The sequence below is a fragment of the Theropithecus gelada genome, chromosome 11 (genome assembly GCF_003255815.1).
Source record: "Theropithecus gelada isolate Dixy chromosome 11, Tgel_1.0, whole genome shotgun sequence".
In the NCBI taxonomy this organism is placed as follows: domain Eukaryota; kingdom Metazoa; phylum Chordata; class Mammalia; order Primates; family Cercopithecidae; genus Theropithecus; species Theropithecus gelada.
In genome coordinates this window covers 88,141,125-88,165,856 of record NC_037679.1, presented here as the reverse complement: position 1 = coordinate 88,165,856, position 24,732 = coordinate 88,141,125, and the positions used below count along the sequence as shown (strand labels likewise).

General features: G+C 45.8%; 1 pseudogene; it reads right to left on the bottom strand.

Moving 5' to 3' along the window:
- Positions 1-9,108: 9,108 nt before the first annotated feature.
- Positions 9,109-23,331, bottom strand: LOC112634973 (annotated as a pseudogene).
- Positions 23,332-24,732: the final 1,401 nt, after the last annotated feature.

Below are 24,732 nucleotides of genomic sequence, written 5' to 3'. Positions count from 1 at the left end.
GCAACTGGAGGTGAGATTTGGGTGGGGACACGGAGCCCAACCATATCAGCCACCTAACAGGTGTGAGGTGGCATCTCACTTCGGTGTTGATGTGCATTTCCCTGATGATTAGCGAGGTTCAGCACCTTTTCATACACCTGTTGGAATTCAGTTTTCTCCTAATCCCCCTTTAGCCAAGAATGAGAAGCTTTCTTTTCACACCACCACTCTTCCAAGTGTCTTCAGCCCTCACATCAGGTGATCCTGCAAGTCATTTGAGCCTGTCTGGGGCACTGCTCATGCCGAAGAGTCTCACCACCATCTCTCGGTCAGCGGCCCTCACTGGACAGGGGCGAGAAGGAAAGCAGGCCCTGACCCAGCTGCACCTGGCTCCCAGGCTCTGCCACAGAGGGTGCTCGTGGTCTCCATCTTGCTCCTGTGTGCAGGATGCTTCTAGGCCAGCTCCTCCCCCAGCCATGCTGCCTTGTACACAGAGCAGGGGCAGAGAAAGCTTGGCCTGCTAAGGTGCTTCTGCCGCTTTCTTGCACCATCGGCCTTGAATACAAGAATTGATCATCTGCTGCCCTTAGAGCGGCCAGTCTCTTTCAAAAGTCTGGCTGTCTTAGGGAGAAGAAAGGGCCTTTAAAGACTTTGAAGAACACACAGGAAGAACATAAAGCACATTGGTTTAACAAATATGTTCTGAGCATTGCCGCATGCCAGGTACCATTCAGGTTGCTAGGAAGAAAGTCATGAAAAAAATACAAGGTCTTGGGCCAGGCACAGTGGCTCACGCCTGTAATTGCAGCACTTTGGGAGGCTGAGGCGGGCAGATTACCTGAGGCCAGGAGTTTGAGACCAGCCTGGCCAATGTGGCGAAACCTCATCTCTACTAAAAATACAAAAAATTAGCTGGCCATTTTGGTGGGTCCCTGTAATCCCAGCTATCCTGGAGGCTGAGACACAAGAATCGCTTGAACCCAGGAGGCAGAGGGTGTAGTGAGCTGAGATTGTTCCATTGGACTCCAGCCTGGGCAACAAGGGCGAAACTCCATCTCAAAAAAAAAAAAAAAAAGACTTTATATATGTATATAAAGTCTCTTCTCTCTTGGAATTTACATGCTAATGGAGAGAGACAAATACAAGGGATGTGTACGTGAGTCTGTGTGTGGGGGGATGTGAGTCTGTGTGTGGGGGGATGTGAGTCTGTGTGTGGGTGTGTGAGTCTGTGTGGGGGGATGTGAGTCTGTGGGAGGGTGTGAGTCTGTGTGTGGGGGTTTGGATGTGTGTGTGGGTGTGTGAGTCTGCGTGTGGGGGTGTGGATGTGTGGGTGTGGGTGTGAGTGTATGTGGGAGCATGGGGGCTGTGAGTGTGTGTGGGTNGGGGTGAGTGTGGGTGGGTGTGAACATGTGGGGGTGACTGTGTGGGGGTGTGAGTGTGGGGGCTGTGAGTGATAAGTGTTATAAAGCAAAATAAGTAAGGGGAGCAGAATACCTAGAGCAGGAGTGCTCTTATTTACATGGTAGTCAGCAGTATTTGAGAAGACGGCTGAAGGAAATGATGCAGAAAGACAAAGAATCACAGGAAAGAGTGTTTGAGGCACGAGCGATGAGCTGGATGGGCAGGAGGACACGGTAGGCAGTGAGATTAGAGAGCAGACAGGGGTCAAGGATGGGGTAGGGCGAGTTTAACTTTCCCTCTGAGTGATATGGGAGTAATCAGACGATTCTGAAGACAGGAGAGGCACAATCTGGCTGATGTCCTAAAAGAAGCATTCTGGCTGCTCTGCAAAAAACACATGAGAGAGAGTCAAAGATGGAAGAGGGGAGACCAGGTAGCAGACCATCGCAATAATCCGGGGAGGTTCGGGGCAGAAGAGTGCCATAATCTGACTTCTTTTTAATAGATTTATCTGGAGTAGGGCAAGAGTGCATCGAGAGAGAACAGGTAGAAAATCAGTGCAATAATCCCCAGAGATGAGGGTGGTGAGAAGTCCTCAGAGGCTGCCAGAGCCAGAAGGGTTTGCTGATGGGCTGATTGTGTGGCGTGAGGGAAGCAGAGGAGTCCAGGTGACTCCAGGGTCTTCAGCTGGAGCATCGGGATAAATGAAGTTGCCACTGACGGAGACGGGGAAGATGGCTGCATGAGTGCACTAACCCATGAGTTCTGCCTCAAGCATGTTAAATTGAGATCTATGCTAGATATACAAGAAGAGATATCCGGAAAGGTGCTGCATGTGAAAATCTTGAGTCTGAGGTAGATGTCCAGGCCAGATACATAGACAAGAGAGTCATTAGCGTGTAGATTGTATTTAAAGAGAAGGAAGAGAGGAGAGGAGAAAAAAGAGACCTAAGGAATTGAAAAATGAGGAAGAACTTGCCCAGGAGATGGGGAGGGAGGTGCTAGTGGAGGGAGGTAAGAAACAGGAGGGAGTGGGGTCCCCAAAGGAAGAAGTTGATTCAGGAAACAAGAAACGATCAATGGTGCTGTGTACTGATTAAAGGCAGATCAAGATGAAGACAGAGAATTGAACATGAAATTCAGCAACACTGAGATCACTGGTCTTCTGGACAGGAACTTCTTTTCTTGAGTGCTGGGAGCAAAAGTGTAGATTAACAAAAGAGTGAAGAGAGGAAAATACTGTGGACAGTTTTTCTAATGGCTTTTGCTAAAATAAAGAAGAGGGGAGGAAAGAGAAAAGGTGGGATAGCAATTTTCTTAAAAATTAGAGATATTATAAGACATTGCAGGACTGATCAAGTGGTGAGAAGAAATATAATATTGCAAGGGGAAAAGAGAACCACTTCTGGAATGTGAATGTCCTCACATAGTTGATAGATGGAATGCACTGACCAAGGAGAAGGCTTGACCTTAAATCAGAGCGCAAACCATTCATCCATTGTAATAGGATGGAACCTATCTGTAGGTTGAGAGATAGGGCTCTGAGAACTCACAAAATTCTTCTCTTACTACTTCTATTGCAATCAGTGAACAGAAAGCAAATGGCTTTGGGAGCCGTAAAGGGGTTTCTAGACTGCACTGAGGATCCACTGAAATTCATGGCCAGAAAACTGAAGCAAGGCCAGTGGGCATGAGCGGGTGTTTCCCCAGTTACTTCCAGCTGCCTGCATGCAGGGGCAATGTAGATGCACAGTTGGATTTACCTGGAATTGCTGTTTTTGCAGGCGAACCTAACAGATGGAGAGAGAGCCCTGAGCATTGAGGGTACAGACAAGAGTTCGATGATGACTGTGGAACATAGTGTCTAAGCTCAGCACAGAGAGAGATGAAGATGAACTGTGTGTGTTCTGATTGGAGGTCAACCTCTCCTCCCCAAGAGGAGAGTGATGAAACATGACAAGGAAGTAGGAGGAATGGAGTACAGATCCAGGTGAAATAAAAGAACATCAGGATTTGAAGAACGGGGGGCAGTGAGCTACACAGGTCAAAAGTGGAGACCAGAGAATGATGAGACATTTGGAATTGAGAGTGGGGTGGGTGTACTTTTTTTGACAATGCAAAAACATCTAAAGGGTGATATCAACAAGGGGCTGCTTCACAGTCTCTCAATGTGCAAGGCTAATATCTGTCACAGAGGGTCATGGAAGGGCTTTAGGAGCATAGAAATTGGGAAATTAATTCTTACTCATGCTCACTGAGGACGTTGAAGAAGGCTGCACAAATGAGGTGGGTTTTGGGGGGGTCTTTTTGGCTGGGTCTTGAAGCACGCACAGATTCTAAATGGGTGGGGATTGTGCAGTAGAGGACTAACCTTGCCCCAAGAAAGGCTTGGCTGCTGACCAGCCAGCCTCTAAGTCCTTGGGGTATCCTGCCTGAAAAGAGCATCTTTGTTTACCAGCGACCCTTTTCCCACATTAGTCAATGTGGTTCATGGTGGGGGGTCTTGGACAAAGCAGTTATCCGCTCAACCTTTGTAGGGCCTGGAGAATCATGTCAGCCATGAGGGTGGTCAGGTGAGTCTACAGGACCATCACCCAGTCAGAACTCTGCCCACCAAGGCTGAGGGGGCTTCACTGGCCGGCAGGAGTCTGTGCGTGTTGCCACGCTTCATGGCTGGGGGCAGTAAGTGCTGTGCCTGTGACTCCAGCGGGAGAGGACAACTGGAACTCTCCTGGGCCCCCCCTGTGCACTGCTTCCATATGCTGGGTTCAGTCTGCACACTTTCACTGTAATAAACTGTCGCTGTGAGCATAGCTGCTTTGCTCAGTCGTGGGCCTTCTAGGAAGCCACTGAACCTGGGGGTAGTCTTGGGGGCCACAGTATTGGAGGTAAAGATGAAGGCCAAGAAACTCTAGTTAAGGACCTGGTACGAAACAAAACAAAACAAAACAAAACAAGGAAACTTGGAAATGTCATTTTCACATGAATAGACAGTACACAGAAAGGAAAAAAAAATTACTCTTAAACATATGAAAAAAGGGTCCAACCTGACTTTATAATATCACAAGTATAAAAGTATATTGAGATACTATTTTTTTAACCTAGGAGATTGGAACAAATCCCAAAGCACAGTAACACACTGCATCGTCAAGGCTGTGGGGACCCAAGGTCTCTCACATACAGCTGGCAAAAATGTGAACCAATTTAATTTGGCAATATCCATTAAAATTACAAGTACAAATACATTCGACCCATTTATCCTATGTCTGTAAATTTATCCCATCCAAATACTTGTACATGTGAGAATGCCTGTGCATAACAATATTCATTGCAGCTTTTTTGTGTAATAGAAAAAGATCGAAAGTAACTCATATGTCTATCAGTAGGAGACTGATTGAATAAATTACATTATACTATCCACCAGAATAAATAATGCAATGCAGCACATCTGAAAAAGAGGAATGAGAAAACTGTGTACTGATGTAGAAAGAGATACATTTCAATGACAAAAAGCAAGTCGCAATACGGTATTACAGCAGGCAACTATTTATGTTAAAAAGTGTGGAAAATAAGAACACACATTGTATCTGCATGTGTTCGCATAAAGATACCATGTAATAATACACAAATAATGGATAAATGTAATGGCCTTTTTGGGGGTGAAGAGAGGAAGGGGAAGGATTATTTTTGTACCATGTGAATGTATTGTTTATTACACGGATTAAATTTAAAAAGAAAGAACTGCTATTTTCTAAACCACAGTACATTTTTGAATGCTTCTAAAAGACTGAAATGAAGTTGACTGCAGAAACATATTTTGTGCCCTTTCTGCTGGTTATCTGCTAATGTACTAGGCAGCCTCTACAATGCCCCCACAAATGCCTGCCTCCTGGCATTCATGCTCTTGTGTAATCCCCTCTCCTCACATGTGAGCTGGACTTACTTCTAATAAATGGAACATGGCACATGCGATGAAATGTCACTTCCAATGTTGGTTCATAAAAAGACTGTAACTCCCACCTTGGGTAGCAATGTGAGGTGAAATGTGTCCCTTTACAATTTACTGTTAAACTCCTAACCCCCAATGTGAATGCATTTGGAAATAGGACCCTTACAGAGTTCATTAATGTTCAATGAGGTCATAAGGGTAGACCCATAATCTGATAGAACTGTGTCCTTATAAGAAGAGAAGCTAGGCACCGTGGCTTACTTCTGTAATCCCAACACTTTGGGAAGTTAAGGTGGGAGGATCACTTGAGCTCAGGAGTTGGAGACCAGGCTGGGCAACATAGCGAGCCCCCATCTGCTAAAAATACTTTTTAAAAAATTATGGCTGGGTGCAGTGGCCCATGCTTGTAATCCCAGCATTTTTGGAGGCCAAGGTGGGAGGATCGCATGAGCTCAGGAGTTTGAGAGCAGCCTGGGCAACACAGTGAAGCCCCAATTCTACAAAAAAACAAAACAAAACAAAAAAACAAAAATTAGCCAGGCATGCTGGTGTACACCTGTAGTCCCAACTGCCTGGGAGGCTGAGGCCAGAGGATCGCTTGAGACTTGGAGGTTGAGGCTGCAGTGAGCCATGATTGTGCCACTGCACTCCAGACTGGGCAACAGAGCAAGACTCTTTACAAAAAGAAAGAAAGAAGGAAGGCAACACCAGAGCTTTCTCTCTGTCTTTACTATGTGAGGACACAGAGAGAAGGCAGCTATCTACAGGCCAGGAGGAGAATCCTCACTAGACACCAACACTCTGGGACCTTGACCTTAGACTTCTAGCTTCCAGAACTGGGAGAAAATAGATTTCCTGTTGTGTAAGCCACACAGTCCATGGTATCTTGATATGGTAGCCTGAACATGCTCCTTCAGGTGAGAGGTGCGCACTCTCTCTCTCTCTCTCTCTGTCTCTCTCTCTCTCTCTCTGTCTCTCTCTCTCTCTGTCATTACTTGTTCTAGAGGGAGTCAGGAGCCACATCACAAAACAGCCCCATGGAGAGGTCCAGGTGACAGAGGCCTGAGGCTCATTGACAGCCACGTGAAAGAGCTTGGAAGCCAACCCTCTCCACATCAAGCCTTGAGATGACTTTACCCGGCCAGCATCATGAGAGGCCCTGAGCCAGAGTGACTTGACTAAGCTGCTCCCAGGCTTCTTACCTACAGAACCTGTGAGAGACTGAATGTTAGTTGTGTTCAGCTGCTATGTTTGGGGGTAATTTGTTACACAGCAATAGATAACTGATGCATCCACACAGCAAGTTATTCCAAAGCTTAGCAGCCTGAAACAACAACAAACACTTATTATGGCACACAGTTGCTGTAGCTCAAAAATTGGTACTGGCGTAGGCATTGGTCTAGCTCAGGACTCCTCATGGTTGCCATCATGGTGTTGGCCAGGGCTGCACTATTGGTTCAACCAGGGTTCGGCAGCCACTTCTAAGATGGGTCACTCACAGACTGCTGGAAGGAGGCCTCTGTTCCTGACTGTGGGCAGAAGGTCTCAGCTCTCCATCACATGGGTCTCTCCACTGGTCTGTTTGAGAGTCCTTTCAACGTGGCAGCTGGTTTCCCCCAAAGCAAGTGATGCAAGAGAGAGAGAGGAGAGAGTGTGTGGCCCTGGATGTCACACACTATTTATAATACCCTATTGGTGACCCAGCTCAGCCCCATTCAGTGTCGGAGGGGACCTTCCCAATGGAGTGTACTCCAGGATCAGGGACCCTTGGGAAGCAGGTTGAAGACTCTATTGAGACGGGATTTCTCCCTTGACCTTGACCCTTCCGGAGTGGTTCACTTCACTCAGCCTGCAGTCTGTGGACAGCTAAGTGTTAACAGCTCGGTGAAGAGTGAGGGTGACAGACTCCTGCACCTGCCCTTTTTGACACAGTTTTTGTTGGGTGTTCAGGAAGAACCAAGTCACATGAACTGTTTGAAAGATGATGAATGTGGAAGGCTTTATTGAACAGTGGAAGTGGCTCTCAGTGGAAGGGGAGCTGGAAAGGAGATGGTGCAGGAAGAAGGTGATCTTTCCCTGAAGGCCAGCCATCTCTGGCTGGGCTCCCCTCCAAAGCTGCACCATCTGAAGTTCTCCCTAGCTCAATTGCTGTTTCTTGGCTCCCCACTCAGCCGCTTCCATCCCGGCCCATCAGCAACTTGTGTTGCTCCCTTCTTTTTTTCCTGCCCGCTGGTCTGGCTTTTGTGGGCACAGGACAGGGGGCAGGGTGGGCCAAAAAGGCAGTCATTTGGAATGGGGTCAGCTGCTTTCACTTAGGGCCGAGGGTCCAGGCTTGAGGGTGGAGTTTAGCCAGGAGTCCAGCCCTTCTGTATGAGGGTCAACTGTTTTTACTTAGGGTAGAGGTTCCAGGCTTGAGGGTGGAGTTTAGCCAGGAGTCCAGCCCTTCTGTATGAGTGTCAACTGTTTTTACTTAGGGTAGAGGTTCCAGGCTTGAGCGTGGAGCTTAGCTGGGAGCCCAGCCCTTCTGTATCACTAGGACAACATTGATAACACAGTCTCAGGGCTGGGGGTGGGTCTGAGGATTGGGGGATTTCAGGAATGAGGTTTAGGGATGAACAAAGAATGCTTGAGCCTTGTCAGGTAACCATTTCTAACTACTTGGTGCTTTCCTTTCCCTATAAATTTATATGGAGCCTACATAAAGAAGGAGGAAATAACATAAATGATAACATACTGAATATATATGTTGGTGAATTTTTTTTTTTTTTTTGAGACAGAGTTTTTCTCTGTCACCAAGCCTGGAGTACAGTGGCAGGATCTTGGCTCACTGTAACCTTGACCTCCCAGGCTCAGGTGATCCTCCCACCTCAGCCTCCTGAGTAGCTGGGGTTACAGGCGAGTGCCACCATGCCTGGCTAATTTTTGTATGTTTGTAGAGGCAGTGTCTCTGTATATTGTCCAGGCTGGTCTTGAACTTCAAGGATGGTCTTGGACTTCAAGGATCACGCTATCGGCCCACTTCAGCCTACCAAAGTATTAGGATTACAGGTGCGATCCATTGCACCTGGCCACTGCTAGAGACTTTTCATACAACAGTATGTCATGGAATTCTATGTTAGTACATATAGGTCTACTTTATGCTATTTGCTTTGTTTAAAAAAAATTATGGCAGTGAGGTGTTTAATATTTTAAAATATACAAAAACAGTGTAGATATATTTGAGTAATACTAAATTCTTAGAAAATAATCTATTGGAGTGTCATATATGAAAGGATAAGTAGAGATTTGGAAATGCTTTTTTTAATTGGACAAGAAAACTGATCAAATCTATATCTGGACAAACTAGAAACAGAAACTTTGAGTGCTAGCAATACAAACTATAGACACATTGATTCTATCGTCACTTCTACGTCAGAAGTATCAGAGAATTGCGGTGCCTGCAAAGGCGTGCTCTTACACACCAAGACACCCATTAAAAAAATAAAGCCGAGGTTTCCAGTGTGTTTTGCACTCATTTAATGTACTTGTTCTTCCAAATATTGCAAGGTAGGATGGGATTTCTAAAGATAAGGGCATATAGAACCGAGGCAAAGACAATCAGCACATACACACTGAATCACTCTCCATAATCATATTGCTAGAACGCCGTCAGGGAGTAGCCCTGAAATCACAGACCTGCTGCCATGACGTGCAATTACAGGACAGAGGTGCCAGGAGGAGAAGTGCCCACTGTGACCAAGGAAAGCCTTTGTGAGAAGATTACTTCAGGGTGCTCTCCATCAGAGGAGCACACCCCTGATCTTGTATTCTTCATTGGTCCAAGGTTTATGTGAATTGGTCAGGTGGGGAATTTTTTCTTCCACAGACATCAGCCTCTTCTGAGTTTCTTCATCAAAGGCAGATTTGTGCAGCCTTAAATCTTCGGAAGTAGGGAAGATGGTTAAGTTTCCTTTTAGCTACAGTGACACCAAGCATCCGCAGGGGGCACAGTCCGGGTGGCTCAAAGCCTCACACAGCACCACCACCACATCAGGGTCCAAGGTAACCCAGTTGAGGTTCAGGCTCCTCCATGTTTTGCAGGCAGTGAGTGCCACAGTAGGCATGGGTGATCGGCCATGTTTGCATTGCAAGACACTCTAAAGTGAGGATGGCGTCACATAACTGTTTGACACCAGCACCTCCTATTTCATCATGCCCAAGTTTCAGCGTCTTCAGTGTTTCATTGCAAATAAGAACAGCAGCAATGTCCTTAGGGAAACAGAAGTAAGGAAACAGCCCATCAACCACAACTCCTGTATGTTGCAGTGTGTGTGCTTCAGTGCTTCACACAGAGACGCTGTGCCATTATCTTCCAGGAAATTTGATCCCAGATCAAGGAGGGATAGGGATTTATCACAGAAAAGGAGGAGGACGAGACACAGGTGAGACAGCAGCACATCAACATCAGTGTCGCCAGGGCACAGCAACATCATTCTTTCATCCTTTGTGGGATTTTCTACCAAGGAGAGATGTGTCAGCTTGCTGTTGCAGGCCAGGACAGAGGCGATGTCTTCACAACCTTCATGGGAGATGCCAGTATCAGCTCTTCTATCTTGCATGTTGCATGCTTCAATGTCTCACACAGGTGCCTGACATCAGTATGGGAGAGGCTAGTGCCATACGGGCTCAGAAATTTCATATGAGGGTCATGAAGAACTGCCTTAAATAATTCTGAATCATTTCCAAAGTTAGGCATACAAGTAAATGTGAGTTTTTGGAGCTTACAAGCAGGCTGAGCCAGCACTTTGCCAAGAATTGCCAGGGAGGCATCACCAAGCCTACTGTTTTCCATGTCTAACGTCTGGAAGTTCTTGTTGGTAATGAACATTAAGCAAAGCTCCCGCCAGTAAATGAGCTTGTCATTGTGATCTGAGATGCATCCTGAGAAATCTGGAAAATATTCGCTACACACATGTGAAGTATAGTTAAATTCTGACAATGCTTCAGGCAGACTGAAGATACTACCAAACGTTCTATGTCACCAATATAAATGAAAACTTCTTCAAAGAAATTTATCACTTGTGTTACAAATTCTTTTTCCTGAGTTGCAAATAAACCACAGAATAATTCCTGGAAACCTATCGCTTCCCTATCAGCTTCACACTGACTTAAACTTTTAAGGCACTGGGTTATTTCTTGCTTTAGGTCTTTTGACAATGGAAAACCGAAGGATGTCTCCAGCAAGCTGATGATTTCTTCTGTTGAATTTCCAAACACGAATACCCCCACCTGGGTCAAGTGGGTTTAAGGCTGAGCCACCCTGGCTCTTACAAGCTGGATTATGCTTTCAATGGTTGGGTTAGGATCATCTTTGGGTCGTTTGAGCAAATAAAACATGGCAGCACAAAACTCTTGGATACATATATGGATGAAGGTAAAACAGTTACCTCTCCTTTGGAGAAGTTTCATACCCACCCACATTAAGCCCTCAGACTCAGATAACCCATTCCTCCAGAGATCCCATGGCAAAATACAAGTGTATGTGTCCACATTCCCTGACTTCCTGCTTTAAATACATTTGTTTAAAATGATGTATATAAAGAGGTGGTATTTTGGGAGTTTATTTCAAGGTCTTCTCCCCTTTCTAGCCACCATTTCATACAAGTACAGACCAACCAGCATATAAAGGGATTATGGCACAAGATAAACAGCGGTCCAGTATCTCTCACAAAATTAAAGGCTTTCAAGGCTTTATTCTTCTCGCTGAAGAAGTAGGAGAAATACAGCTTCCTTTCAAGTTCAGTGAATCCTGGGAGCTTTATGAGTTTTGGGGGCTACAACATAAAATAGTTTTGGTTTTTTTTTTTTTGCATACCCACTTTTCCTAATGCAATAAGCAGAGAGGATTCTGGAATCATCTTTTTTTTGCAACAAACTGCTCAGGATAATTTGTGTTGGCTGATGCCGCCTCCAGTCATCATACAAGTCAGCTTTAAGTTCCAAGTCAAACTTCAGTTGCTCAAAGCCATCCATGATGAACAGAATTTGCTCTGGCTGGGAAAAAAAAAGTCTTTGATCTTTTCTGGAGACTCAGGCCAGTCCCAGTCCCTAGAGAGGAGCTCCAGTAAGCTGGTCTCTGTGATACCGTTCGTTTCATAGACATTAAGGAAAAAAACTAATGTGAATCTATCCTTCCATAACATAAGTTTCCCTCTGCCCAGTCTAACATCACTTTTTTTTTTTGAGACTGAGTCTTGTTCTGTCATCCAGGTTGCAGTGCAATGGTGTGATCTCAGCTCAGTGCAACCTCAGCCTCCCAGGTTCAAGTGATTCTCCTGCCTCAGCCTCCCAAGTAGTTGGAATTATAGGCATGCACCGGCATGCCCAGCTAATTTTTGTATTTTCAGTAGAGACGGGGTTTCACCATGTTGGCCAGGCTGGTCTTGAACTCCTGACCTCAGGTGATCCGCCTGCCTCAGCCTCCCAAAGTGCTGGGATTACAGGCGTGAGCCACTGCACCCGGCCCATCACTTTTCTTAAAAGGGTTGTTTTTCCAGTTCCATCAGAGCCTTCCAGGACCACAGTGAGTAGTCTAGCTTCAGCAGTATATGCATCATTCAATACTTGGACTCATTTTTCATGATTTCTTTGTAGAAATGCTCAGGGACATGAACACAGGTTTCCCTTTCCCATACAAGTTGAAATTTTTCTTTCATGTGCTTTCTACATGAGTTGAGCTTATTTCTCATCTCTTCCTGAGCCTTCGTCCAGAGATCTTTCCTACTGATCTGTAGAAATAGGTTCAGTGTCACCTTCCATGCCTGTTCTCCTGGATAATGTTTGTCCAACAGCTTTGCTACATCTTCTTTGGAAGGCTTCTTTAGCTCAAGCCGGGTGATTGGCTTGAGTTCAGATGTCAAAGGTTCTTGTTTGAGGAGCTCCTTAAATTTCCAAAACTCTTCCTTTCTGAGCTCCTTCAGCTACCACAACAAGCCAAAATCTGAAAAGAAAAAAAAAAAAAAAAAAAAGGATTCCACCACATTGTCCCAGATTGTGAGCTCAGATGTCTCCAGAGGGAAAAGAAAGATCCTCAAAAATAAAGAATAAATGATACCCAATCCTGCTCCTGGTCCTTCCAGCTGGTACTCATCCTATTTTATGCTATTTTAACTGGCATATGGCACTTCACAGGATGTTTATAGACTGTTTTATGTAACTATTCACTTATTGGTGTACTTTTCAGTTAGTTCAAGTTTCGCACTGTGAAAAATAGTAATAGACAATCTCCAAAGGTTATGTACCTTATGATTCTATTTCTATGATATCCTAAAAAAAAAAATTATAGTGATGTAGAACAGATGACAAGGGCCAGAGGTAAGGGGTGGGGAAGGAGTATGTTACTACGAAGGGTTAATGTGAGGAAATTTCCAGTGCCCTGATGGTGGTGCCAGTTACACCAATCCATACCTGTGTAAATTTCACGGAACTATACAGAGACAACATGCTAATTTTGATAAGTGGTAAATTTTTTAAAGTAAATTGATGTTTTAAAGTAATCATATATGTACAATGCTGCTGTGACCATCCATGTAATGCCCGACACGAGGAGGCTGCTCTAGGGCAGCCTATAGGAAGAGTGATGCCAAGTCACAGGTTATCACATCTTTGATTTTCATATTTTCTGCCAAGTAAATATTGTATTGTGTTGCTTGAAAGCAGCTACACAGATGGGCTTTTTTTAAATTAGTAAATTTTGTTTCATATATTTGAGGTTTACAACATGATGTTTTGGGGTACATATAGATGGTAAAAATGGTTACTGCAAAAGAAATAAGAAAAAGAAAAGAAAAGAAAACAATTACTGTGGTGAAGCAGATTGACATAACTGTCATCTCACATGCTTCCTTTTTTGTGACAAGAGCAGCTAAAATCTACGTATTTAACAAAACCCCAATACAATTTTGTTAACTTTCGTCCTCGTAATGCACCTTAGACCTCTACACCTGTTTATTCTGCATATCTGCTCATTTGTATCCTTTGACCCACACTGCAGCATTAGTAACATAGTCACAAAAACCAAGAGACCAAAACAACCTGAATGCCCATGAGCGGATAAATAGATAAAGACAATGTGGTTCTGTAGGGAGAGAGAATGGAATAGTATTCAGCCTTTAAAAAAGCGGCCGGGCGTGGTGGTTCACACCTGTAATCCCAGCACTTTGGGAGGCTGAGGCAGGCAGCTCATGAGGTCAAAAGATCGAGATCATCCTGACCAACAAGGTGAAACCCCATCTCCACTAAAAATACAAAAATTAGCCAGGTGTGGTGGTGCACGCCTGTAGTCCCAGCTACTCAGGAGGCTGAGGCAAGAGAATCACTTGAACCCAGGAGGCGGAGGTTGCAGTGAGCTGAGATCGTGCCACTGCACTCCAGCCCGGGTGACAGAGCGAGACTCCATCTCAGAAAAAAAAAAAAAAAAGGAGATCCTGCCATGTGCCACAACATGAATGAACCTGGTGGACATCATGCTAAGTGAGATCCAAACACAGAAGGACAAATCCGGCATCATCTCACTTACGTGTGGAATATTTTCTAAAGAGCTCAAATATGCAGACATAAAGAATGAAACAGTCATTACCACAGGTGCGGGACTGGGGAAACAAGGACATATGGGTCAAGGGATACACAGCAGATAGTAGCATGGGTTTTTCTTAAAGGCAACATGGCCTCAGGGATAGTTCCTGCTATGGGCTCTATGGGGGACCTCAACAGAGAAGTGAAAATCTGTATATTAAAAATCCTAAATATCCCAAATCTATTTTCCAAACTGCTGTCCTTTCTTTTTACTGGGGTAGGTTCCCAACGCAGGGACAGAATGAGAAATAAAACAGAAAAAGAGGAAATGAGAGGAGGAGTAGAAAACTCCAGTACTTACAGGGCCCAGCTGGTAACATGAAAAAACAATTATTATCGTAAGTATAGCAAACATTGAGAGAGATCTTTCAAGATGTCGGGCACTGGCTGATAGGGTTTGCCTGTGTCCCCACCCAAATCTCATCTCAAATTGTAATCCCCACATGCCAAGGAGGGACCTGACGGGAGGTGATTGGATCTTGGGGATGGTTTCCCCCATGCTGTTCTCATGATAGTGAGTTCTCAGGAGATCTGATGGTTTAAAAGTGTGTGGCTTCCTTCACACTCTGTCTCTCTCCTGCCGCCACGTAGACTGCCTTGCTTCCCCTTCCCCTTCTGCCATGATTGTAAGTTTCCTGAGGCCTCCCCAGTCATGCAGGACTGTAAGCCAATTCCACCTCTTTTCTTTATAAATTACCCAGTCTCAGGTGGTATTCTTTATAGCAGTGTGAGAATAGACTAATTCACCAGCCAAATGACGTTCCACATCACAATGGATTTGATCCTTACAACACACCTCTAAAGCAGGTTACCTTCATATCCCGCATATTACAGGTGAGGAAACTGAGGCACAAAGAGAGTGAGCAATATACCTGATATTACACCTAGAAAATGGCAGAAGCAGAACTCAAGACAAGGCAGTTCAGAATGCACAACCGTAAGTGGATGAAATCAGCCAGGAGTTAGAATCCTGACATTCCATATTGCATTGTCAACACCACACCTGACAACCAGAGTGAGGATCGAGGAGGTGAGGGCAGATGCGGCAGGCAATAGCTCCACACATGGCTGCCCTTGGAAAACACACGCTTAGCATCAACAGATATTTCATCTTTTTGTGGAAAGAGCTCAAACTTGGGATTTCTTTATAAAGTGTCTCAATTTTAAAATATGGACTCAGTTGACTTGTAATAACTGTAGATCTTCTTATGATCTCTGAATTAGAACTAGCTAATGTTGTGTTGACACAAATTGCCAGCCCTCTGTGATTCATTTAGACCCAGCTTGAGGAGCTCGCCCAAGGACACCCTCTCTTTATCTGTTATTGCATCACAAAACTAACACATTAAATCTTAATGACTTACAGTGAAAACAGTTTGCTTATTATGATGGTTTATTGATTGTAATTTATTATGATGGTTTATTAATTACTATAACGATTGCTCATGAGTCTACAGCTCTGCTGATCTAAGTCATGCTCGGCTGGTTGTGACTGGACTCACTCATATATCTGTGGTCAGATGCCTGGTTGGCTGGGGGCTGGCTGGTCTAGAATGGCACACAAGACACTGGTTCTACTGCATGCTGTTAACAAAAGCAAGTCAAGGGACCAGGCTGTGTTTTCCACTCAGGCATGAAGAAATAGACAACGAAGTCCTAGGCATGGAGCCCAGGCAGGGGAGGTGATAAGGCTGCAAAAATAACCCCACTTCCTTGCCACCGAACTAGTTTTGTGGCCTTACCCCCTCCTCTGCCCAGGCTCTGCACCTAGGACTTTGTTGATTGCTTAATGAAAGCCAAAGGCTAGAAAGGAACAATTAAACTTTCACAAGTGCTAGTAAGTGAAATTATTCATTGACAGCTGATAAATTCAAACTATTCAGGTCCAATTTTATTGTCTGCTCCTATTCCCATTGAAATAGTCATCAAAGGAAGCTGAAGGTAGAAGTCAAGCCCTATCAGGAGTTAATTCTATGGATTGTATATCTTAAAGGTAGTAGGAAAAAACTGAATAAATAGCCTTAGCTGAGGCAGAAGTTCAGCACTATATGAAGACCATCACCCTCTGAGAAGGCTTTTCCCACCTTCCTCCTAGAATGTGTGGAGTTGTGTGAATCTAACATGCTAACATATGCAGAACAGTGCTTAGAACAAACGGAGGACAATGCAAGTGTCAACTATTACTCTTATTTCTAAATCCCACCATGTTTTACTAAGAACCTACTTACTACACAATGTTGTGATAAATGTGTGTTGTGGGATTTAATAAATGCTCCCTGAGTTCAGAGGAGCCTGTCACTTTTGTTTGCTGCTTGACTTTCCTTCCTTCCTTCCTTCTTTTCTTTCTCTTTCTTTCTTTTTCTCTTCTATTTTTCTTTCTTTTCTTTCTCCTTCCTCTCCTTCCTTCCTTCTTTCCTTCCTTCCTTCTCTCCTTCCTTCCTTCCTTCCTTCTCCCCTTCCTTCCTTCCTTCCTTCCTTCCTTCCTTCCTTCCTTCCTTCCTTCNCCTTCTCCCCTTCCTTCCTTCCTTCCTTCCTTCCTTCCTTCCTTCCTTCCTTCCTTCCTTCTCAGACTCATGCTGTGTCACCCAGGTTGGAGTGCAGTGGTGCCCAGCTCAATGCAACCTCTGCCTCTGGGGTTCAAGAGATTCTCATGCCTTAACCACTCAAGTAGCTGGGATTACAGGCACGCATCACCATGCCCGGATAATTTTTTGTATTTTTAGTAGAGACAGGGTTTCGCCATATTGGCCAGGCTGGACTCGAACTCCTGGCCTCAAGTGATCCACCCACCTTGGCCTCCCAAAGTACTGATATTACAGGCGTGAGTCACTACATGTGGTTGCTGCTTACTTTCTAAGTGAGACATTCACATTCTGGACCTGCAGTAAACAGATTTGCAAAAGCCAGGAAGGCAGATTAGTAAGGTTAGTTTCACGTTCTTCTCCCCCTCCACACACACATTCTTTAGATTATGTGGTAAATATAAAATGACACCCCAGAGACGTCCACATCTTAATCCCCGGAACCTGTCAAGGTGTTACTGACATGGCCAAATGGATTTTGTAGGGGTGACGTATTAGTCTGTTCTTGCGCTGCTATAAAGTAGTAACTGAGAGTGGGTAATTTACAAAGAAAAGAGATTTAAATGGCGCTCAGTTCTGCAGGCTGCACAGGAAGCCTGGTAGCCTCTGCTCCTGGGGAGGCCTCAGGGAGCTTTGATTCATGGCAGAAGGTGGAGTGGAAGCAGGTATCTTACATGGCAGGAGCAGGGTCAAAGGCGGGTGGCGGTGTGACACACTTAACCGGGCCGCATAGGAACTCACACGCTCACTCTCCTGAGGACAGCACGGAGAGAACGGTGCTAAACCATTGATGAGAACTCCGCCCCCATGATCCAATCCCCTGCCACCAGGCCCAGCCTCCAACCCTGGGGAGAACAACGCGGTAAGAGATTTGGGTGGAGACACAGATCCAAACCACATCAGGTGATTATGTAAGGAGATCATCTGGGATCATCCCAAGAATCAAAATGTTTATATTAGGGAGACAGAGTCCCAGAACAATAGGCGATGCAAGGACACGCAGAGGTCAGAGGGACCTGAAGACGCTGTCCCGCTGGCAGTAAAGATGGAAGAAGGGGCTACATGAGTCCATTGTCGCATGGCTATGAAGACATACCTGAGACTGGGTAATGTATGAAGAAGACAGGTGTCATTGGCTCATGGTTCCGCAGGCTGTACAGGAAGCAGAGTGGCTTTTGCTCGGCTCCTGGGGAGGCCTCGGGGAGCTTTCAGTCATGGTGGAAGGCAAAGGGAGAGCAGGCACTTCCCGTGGCTGGAGCAGGAGGAAGACGGGTGGCGCTGCACACTTTTAAATCATCAGATCTCACGAGAACTCACGGTCACCAGGACAGCACCAGGGGCGATGGTGCTAAACCATTCATAGAGGATCCACCCCATGACCCAGTCACCTCCCACCAGGCCCCACCTCCACACCCACATATCAGGTATAACCACTCTACATGAGGTTTGGGCAGGGACATGGATCCAAACCACGTCAGCGGTCATGAGGCAGGGAATTGGGCAGCCTTTACTTAGGAGCTGCCAGAGACAAGAAACTGATTCTCCCCAACAGCCCTCAGCAGGAAGGGAGCTCTGCCAACACCTTGATGTGAGGACTTCTGATCTTAGAACTGTCTGATAATAAATGCATGCTGTTTAGAGTCACTAGATTTGTGGTGATTTGTCACTGCAGCAGTAAGATACCAATACAGATGGAAATGGGGCGGCGTACCCTCATCAGTTCTCAGCCTCCCGAGTCCTGTCAAGAAAGAGCCCGGCACAGGGGCTGCCCTCAGGGTCTCTGGGACCAGCCTGCGGGTGTGAATTCCCAGCTCTCACACCAGTCATTTGAATCCCTTGTGTCTGTTTCCTTACCTACACAATGGGCATAATACAAGCTCATGCCTCATGGCGTTGATAGAAGGATTTAGTGAATTAATATATGAAATGTGTTTCCAGTTTCCAGCACATATAAAAAATACATCCTGATTTCTAGGGATCTGCAAACCAGTTTGAGAAGAAAGACGTAGTTCTTGGTGTTAGTATTCCGTATTTCCATTTCTAATTAAATTCAGGGAGAGAAGAAAAGAAACCACCACCTCTGCAAACCTGGGTACAGCGTTTCTCCGTGCAAGTCTTAGAGATCTGTGCGCTAGTGTGTGTTGTGTGGGCCTGTTAGCACGTGTAACTTTTGATGGACCACTTATCTTAGTTATTGCTTTCTATTTTATTTCCCCTGGATCCCAGTAATAAATTGGGCCTTTCTGTGGTATGAAAGATCTCTGAAAATAGTTCAGACCCTGTTGGATGCCTACTAAAACATGATTGAATTAAGCTCAAACTCCAGATGGACTTTATCTAGAGGGGTAACCAAGTAAAAGATGTTTTCATGTCAAAGGATAGACATCACATTGCTTGCCATCTCCCTAAAGCCCTTGTAGACCTAGAAACATTAAAAAATAAATAAATTTAAATTAAAAACAATAAAAACACCTCACGCCTCTCACTGATGCCCATCCTTCTCTATGGAGAAACATGCATTTGCTCAAATCCAGGAAGAGCCCACCATAGTGTCCCCCTGTGTTACCCTCTGGCCCTTTTCTCCTCACCCCCACCTGGGCTCAGGTGCTCCGTGGTCAGTGCTGTGTGGAGGGGTAGAATGGAGATTACCCAGACATTGTACCTATGCACACTGGGTGACCAGTTGATTTGTAATGGTCCTTATGGTACAAATACATTTCGTCTGGAACATTTCTTGAAGGACAGTCCTTGTTATTTGACTTTGCAAGCTCATGAGGAAAGTAATTTGTAGGACATGAAAAAGAGACTCATTTCTTATCGTGTGGCAACAGGGTTAATAATTAATCAATGAATTAGCCCTAAGCTCCATTCACGTGTATGTAATTATCTATTCCACACCTCTGGATGGGGATCTAAAAGGCACCCGTAACTCATTCTAACAACAGGGGTTCTTGGTTTTTGTTCTACTGTTCGTTTCTCCCCCTAAGAGTAGACTCAGTGGCACAGAACGGAAATCACAGAAGAACAGCTGCATAAACATAATGGTCCTTATTCTCCCACATAAAAGGCACTGAAAGATGGACAGCTCAGGCCTGACACAGAGGTCCCAGGAAGTAATTGGGGAACGAGGCTTTTTCTACCCCAAGGTCACAAAGTGGCCCCTGAAGCTCCAACTACCACACAGTCATTCCAGGTAGCTGGAAGGAGAGGCAAGAGGTGGGCCCCTCTTGGCTGAACCAGAACCTTTAAAAGCCCTTCCTGGAAGTTCCTTCTGAAGATGCCACTTTTATCTGATTGGCCAGGACTTAGTCACATGCCTAAACCCAGCTACCAGGAAATCCAGAAGGTGCAGACTTTTTGATCTCAGCAAGTTGCCACCCCTGAGAAAGGCTGGGCTCTGAGGCTGAGGGAGGAACACCAGCGTGGCAACAGCAGTCTCAGCTACCCACTCCAAGCCGCTCCTCTCTCAGCTACCCCCTCCAAACTGCTTCTCTCTCAGCCACCCCCTCCAAGATATTCCTCCCTCAGCTACCCGCTCCAAGCTACTCCTCCCTCAGCTACCCCCGCCAAGCTGCTTCTCTCTCAGCTACCCCTCCAAGCCACTCTTCTCTCAGCTATTGCCTCCAAGCCACTCTTTTCTTAGCCACCCCCTCCAAACTGCTTCTCTCCCAGCTACCACCTCCAAGCTACTCTTCCATCAGCTACCCCCTCCAAGCCACTCTTCTCTTAGCCACCCCCTCCAAGTCGCTCCTCTCTCAGCTACCTGCTCCAAGCCACTTCTCCCCAGACTTGCCCACCTCATGAACGGCACCCCCAGCTGCTCCAGCCAAAACCACAGCAGCACCCATGGCTCACTTGCCTGCATCCTCCACACCTAATTGAACAGCAGGATGCACCAATTCCATACCCAAAATACATCTCTTCCTGCCCACATCTCTCTGCATCCCTGCTGCTACCGTACCCCTGAGACGTTACTGTAAGTGTAGACTATTGCTATTATTGTTCCTAAGTCCCACTGTGTTTTGTTAAGAAACTACTGACCAGGCCGGTGGCTCATGCCTCTAATCCCAGCACTTTGGGAGGCCAAGGCGGGCGGATCACAAAGTCAGGAGATCAAGACGATCCTGGCCAACATGGTGAAACCCCATCCCTACTAAAATACAAAAAAAAAAAAAAAAAAAAAAAAAAAAAAAAATTAGCCAGGCGTGATGGTAGGCCTGTAGTCCCAGCTACTTGGGAGGCTGGGGAGGCTGAGGCAGGGGAATCTCTTGAACCCAGGAGGCGGAGGTTGCAGCGAGCAGAGATCGCACCACTACACTCCAGCCTGGCAACAGAGTGAGATTCCGTCTCAAAATTTAAAAAAGAACCTACTTAGTGCACCATGTTGTGATAAATGTGTGTTGTCGGATTTAATAAGTGCTCACTGAATAGAGAGCAGCCTGTCACTTTCGTTTGCTACTTGACTTGAGACCCAGCTGCTCTCACTTTCCTATAACCCACTCTCCACAGAGCAGCAAAATCTCACCATGCCACTCCCCTACTTAGACCTCTCCTATGGCGCCCCTTGAGAGTTGAGTTAAAAAACACCAACTGGCCACTGCCAGCCAGACCGCCCATGGTCTCAGACCCAGAAACCCTGAGCACTTGTCCTGCCTCCACATCGCTCACTCCTGAGCTCCAGCCACAGGGGGGCCCTTCTCCTGTTCCTCCAACAGCCCAAGCCCTTCCTACCTGGGGTTTCTGCACGTCCTCTTCCCTGTGTCTGGACAGCTTAATCTCAGCCGTGAAAGTACGACCTCATCACAATTCCACCTCAATACAATGTCCCTCCTCACAAGCACCTGCTCCCATCACCTGAGACCAAGTCTCACCCAACTCATACACGCCCCAGTCACTCTGTAGCCCTGTTTTGTGTTTTTCCATTTTTAATTAATTAATTATTGAGACGGAGTCTCACTCTGTTGCCCAGGCTGGAGTGCAGTGGCACGATCTCGGCTCACTGCAAGCTCCGTCTCCCAGGTTCACGCTATTCTGCCTCAGCCTCCTGAGTAGCTGGGACTACAGGCACCCGCCACCATGCCCGGCTAATTTTTTGAATTTTTAGTAGAGACAGGGTTTCACTGTGTTAACCAGGATAAGTCTCGATCTGACCTCGTGATCCGCCTGTCTCGGCCTCCCAAAGTGCTGGGATTGCAGGCATGAGCCACCGCACCCGGTCAGCCCTGTTTTATCTTCTTTACAACCTGGCCGGGTGCAGTGGCTCACATCTATAATCCCAGCACTTTGGGAGGCCAAAGCAGAAGGATCACTTGAGCCCAGGAGTTCTAGGCCCACCTGGATAACACAGCCAGACTCTGTCTCTACAACACAGAAAAAAATTGGCTGGGTGTGGTGGCATGTGCCTGTGGTCCCCAGCTACTTGAGAGGCTGGGGTGGGAGGATAGTTTGAGCCCAGGAGTTTAAGGCCAGTCAGCCATGGTCACCACGGCACTCCAGCCTGGGCGACAGAGCAAGACGCTGTCCCAACATAAATAAATACAACCTATCATTACCTGCAATTCCGTTTTTTCAAATGTACTGGCTTACTGGTTCATAGTTCAACTCTACCTGTTAAAACACAACCCCCCATGAGGACAGGGAGCCTGTGTTTCTTGAGGTCAGAATCCTTGATGTGTAGGAGTGCATTTGATGCATAATAGGTGCTCAAAAGCTGTTGAATAAACAAATGAGGGGAGGAGCGAACCCTTCTGAGGCAAACGTGCATGAGATCAGAACGGATGGGCACTGGAGAGGTGGAGTGGACCTGGGGATAATAACCCACCTCCCTGGGAAAGAAGAACAAGTCATGAAAACGCCGACAAAGTCAACCAAGACCACAGCAGGACACGATGAATGCCAGGAGTTCACTCTGAGAAAGCTGCCCGGCCACTCAGCGGGCACCAGATAGAGCTGTTGACTTTCTCGTGACTTTGCGTCTGACCTGAAAGAACAGGAGAAAGAGGGAAGCTTCCTGGAATGATGAAATTACACCGGACAACTTAATGAAAAATTCTCAGTTCCCACTGAGGCATTAAATAGTTGATTTCCACATGGAAGCCTCCATCGCTTGTGACAAACTGTGTCTTTATTTTTCCACAGAAATGTTAGAGACGAAAAAGATGAACCGAGAAGACCTCCTCTGACTGCAGCCTTGCCGGTGAGCTTCGTTGCTCAGCAGTGAAGATCCAGCCAGCAACGGAAGAACAGGAGCATCCAAAGATGGATTATGCTTTCGCTTCCAATTAGAATGGGCTATTAATTACATGTTTTGAATTGACCTGAGTAATAAATTGCTCATAGGGAAAGAGAGCTGTTTTCTTTTTCCCACGTAGTTCAGCATTGCCACCTTCCATCGGCAAAAAATAAAGTCCTCTCTTGAGAGATTTTCAAATTTCAGTAACTGAGGTTGTTAAACAAGGAAAGGCGAGTTTAGCTCTGAGAGCTCGGAAGTAATTCACATTTGGCTAATTTGGGACTCTCAGGCTGGCCATTACGTCTTTAGATCACTCGGGTGGACTCTGAATTAAAGGTGGCATCCCAAATCGCTGCAATTAATCTGCCAAGTACGCTCGCCACCGAATGTCAGGATTTCACTCGGTAGGGTCTTCAAAAAGCTTGGCACGGTTGATACACTGACAGTCGCAACACAGCTAATTTCGACTGAGTTAAGAACTGCAATGGCCGTATTGATCCGTTAAACACCACGCCATATTTGAGTGGGAGGTTACTCCCGATCTCCCTCTGAAAACCCTCACAGATTAAAGTCATGTGCCGGTCTGTGTATGAAATGAACATTTCAACGAGTAATCCTGGAGCACTGTATTTGAGGTGTGCCCGACCTTTATGTCCAACACTCTTTCTTTCTGCCATTTCATTAAGTACTGGCTAGAAGACCAAAACACAGCCTTAAGCCAGAAGCCCAGGAAATACCTACACAAAACACGATTTGAGCTTTGGATCAAGATTTCATGACTTTTTAGGATGAAATATCTCCAGTGAGACACCGGGGAAGAAGAGGGAAAGGTGCCCTTCATTTTAGGCCATGCCCTCAGCTAGTTCACTCCACAAACGACACATTCGTCTCTCCTGTTGGCATTTGGACCTGGTAGGAACCGGAGTCACAGTCACTGAGGGATGAGTCAGAACTTAGTAATTATGTTTTCTGCTTCGTTCCCTTAATTCTTTTTAAAATATAATCTTTTAACCTACCAAAAAATACTCACTTTGGAAAACCTGAAAAACTACAGAAAAAAAATGCGTAAGAAAATAAAAATTACCCATAACCTTATCACCCAAATACACACGTGTGTACCACCACAAGCTCTGGTTTATGCATATATATGCATCATTTCAATAAATATATATGCATGTTTACCTATTCTATATAATTGTGTGTGTGTGTGTATAAAACCAAGTAGTTCTAAAGAAAGCTTGTGCCAAGCTACCAATAACAATCCCACCAGCAGCGCGTGAGAGCTTGGTGATTTTGAGGTGCTTGCGTCTTTAGCAGGCACTTTGATGTCTTCCTTTCTTCCACCAACCTGCCTTCTAATTCCACAGGGCAGAGAGCAAATGCTCTGACTTATTCCATCAGGATTCGGTGTAAAATGTCCCCACTCCCCACGCTCTCGCCCCCACCCCTGCTATAGCAGTGGCTACTTGTCTAAGCAATCACACAGTGGACAGCTTGTTCGTGCAGGGGGCCCAGGTGCACTGAGAAGCTCTGGAGGGTGACATGCACATTTTATTCTGGAAACATGGAGGTCCTGGGTTGGCACATAAATGGATGGTCTTAACTTGGCTAAAATGTATCTGCACTGGTGTAGTGGGTTGAATCATGACCCTCCAAAGATATGTCTACCCAAAACCAAAGCACGAGATCTTATCTGGAGCACGTATCTTTGCAAATCTAATTAAGGCAAGAATTTTTTTTTTCTTTGAGACAGAGTCTCACTCTGTCACCCAGGCTGGAGTGCAATGGCACCATCTCAGCTCACTGCAACCTCCGCCTCCTGGGTTCAAGCAATTATCATGCCTCAATCTCTAGAGTAGCTAGGATTATAGGTACCCACCACCACGCCGGACTAATTTTTGTATTTTTAGCAGAGACAGGGTTTCCCCATGTTGACCAGGCTGGTCTTGAATTCCTGGCCTCAAGTGATCAACCCG